This window comes from Toxoplasma gondii, chromosome IX (assembly GCF_000006565.2).
Source record: "Toxoplasma gondii ME49 chromosome IX, whole genome shotgun sequence".
NCBI classification, from domain to species: Eukaryota; Apicomplexa; class Conoidasida; order Eucoccidiorida; family Sarcocystidae; genus Toxoplasma; species Toxoplasma gondii.
This window is the reverse complement of record NC_031477.1, coordinates 168,807-171,369: the sequence shown is the minus strand read 5'-3', so window position 1 is coordinate 171,369 and position 2,563 is coordinate 168,807.

The following is a 2,563-nucleotide window of genomic DNA, read 5'->3' as shown; positions in this document are numbered from 1 at the left end:
GCGGGTGGCGGGGGGGGGGGGCACGTGTTGTGATGCGGTGTGGAAGTGAGGGGTTGGAGGGTGCAGGCGGTTCTTTCCCTTGCTTGATAGGAAGCAGACCCCGCAGTACTCTACGGATGAGGGGTGGGCGCGTGAGTACTACAGCAGCAAGAGGTGGGACAAGGCTGGCTTTTACTTTCTGGTGCTCTGGGGCTACTCACGTGCACTTGAGGGGGTCAGCGAGTGACGGGATGTTGCGGTGTGAAGAGCGGCGGAGATATGAAGGCGGAGGGTCGTGCGTTCATCGGACTGTGCGTGTAGGTCGTTGGCTGGTCTTACGCACGCGCCTAGAGAAGAACGAGGTGAGATTCCGATGTCACCGCGGCGCGACTGGATTTCCTCGGCTGTAGTTACAGCTGTGTCTTTTCGCAACGGGTTCCAACCTCTACATTGTCTGTCGTCAGGCCGCGAGTGTAGGAAAGACAAATTCAGTTGTGGAAGAAGTCATCATAGCTCATTGCTCTGTTGTGTTACCAACGCGATGACGAGGAACTGAGTAGGGTGAAATGTGTGGGATACGTTGTGGGTCATCAGGATTACACCACGGAGTGGGATGTAGAAGTTAGACGGTGAACGCGTATGGAGTTTGGACTGCTGCAGGGGGAGGCTGCTGGGCGCTGCCGGCGAGTGCTCAGAAGACTTCCATCTGGATTGCTGTGTGTGTTGGTTTGTTATTACTTGGCTTACCACTGCAGCTTGAGGACGTATGTCAATGCCAGGGGCTCCTAGATGGATCTAATAAGGACAGCCGGAAGGGAGCTGCGTCCATGTGCGTTGTCAGAGGTGTGTCTGAGTGGGCGTGCTGGATCCGCGGCGCGAGGGCGCTGCACATATGCGGGGAACGATGTTGGAGGCTTTTGATTTGGGGGCCTCCATGGGACATGGGCCGATTCCGTTGTGATAGGGCGCACCCTGTTTTGGCTCTGGGTTTATATGAACACTCCCTTGCTCGTATAGGTATGTCACTTGGTTTGGATCCAGCATTGTACATGTGTGCACAAGTGACTCACGGTTTGCCGGCAGTGGTCGAAGACGGGGGACGGCTTGTGGACGTCTGTGCCGGTGAGGTGGAAGAGATTGAGGACCGCTTTACCGTCCTGGTCAGTGGGAGGCAGAGGCGTGCAGAGAGGCGACGATGTGACGTCTTCTCAAATATGCGGAGGATCGGGTCTCGGTCTCACCACCAGACTGTAAGCATTCTTCACAGAGTCGACAAAGGGGATTACCGCTGTAGTACAGAATACGTCGCCGTGGACGAAGGCATGGCCCTGGCCGATAGCTGGGGCTAACAGACTGCCGGAAGAGAGGACATGCATGTTGTGGGTGTATTTTCCAAACGAATATTGACTGTGTGATTTGTGTTTCGCGTTAGAGTTTCTTGCGAGGGAGGCGCAAACTACCTTAGCAAAGGTAGTTTTGGAGTATATGCACCTGGACTGCAGAGGCAATTCCAATCGAAGTTTACTTCTGTAGGGTGTGAGAGTCTACGAGGAGGCGGACCATGAGGAGGATCTCAGGTGTTGTCGTGTGTGGACGATATGACTAGATGAATCACGTGTGTTTAGCGCGTGTGCTGAACGGAATGATGCTGCGTCATGGATTCGGGTGATGGTACGTCTTGTTGCGGTCTTGGGATCATGCCATTTGCTGTGTATTTTGTTCGGCTTTGGTGCATCACAGCTACATGATCCTGCAGGTGATTATCCCTGTGTTCTTGCTCAGCGTCAGGCGGTACGTTGCTTGAGACGTTTTGTAGAGCCGTCGTATGATGGGCCTAGCTTAGGTGTACTGTTCAGCATGCTGGTGACTACAGCGGGTGGCGGCGGGCGCCATACTTCCAGTATCTGTCTAGTGGCGCAGAAATTGGCCAATGTCGGGCGTTGGCGTGGCGCCTTCTAGCTGCGGCATCACGCAAAAACCTTGCACAAACACCACAGGACGGTAAACGTTGTCTCACGTATCGAATGCAGCGAACGCATGCGCCGAGCAGCGTATTTTCCCAGACTGAGAAAGTGAGCAGAGGCGATAACGCTGCTGGTGCAGGCGACCTAAGCTCAGGTCACGCCCGTCGCAAGAGACCACCTAATCCGGCCAGATGCGCCACGCTGCGAAATCTAAAGGAGACTGTCACGATTGTCACCTGCGCTGTGTATGACTGCGGAATGCTAAGAATGCGGAAACTCATTTGGGCGTTTTACGGTGTTGCCCAAACTGCGTCTGCTGCGCAAAGGCGCTGCGTGTCGGCGATCGTCATGCCTGTTCCTGTATCGGTCTGCACGGTTGACGTCAGAGACCCGTCTCCCTGTCGGCGTTACCGCTGGGTTTCGGTGTCGACTGTAGTTTCCGGGTGAGGGTGGAGTAGAAAAAGGCGAGATCACGCGCTCACGGTCGCTTCGCGTGACCCGCTCCGTGCAGCTACTGTGAAGGGGATAGGGCTTGTTGGGGTTTGTCTGGCGGCGTAGGGTGAGTATATCGCATGGCTTGCAGTTAGCGTGTGACGTTGGGGCGACGTGGGTTCCATATC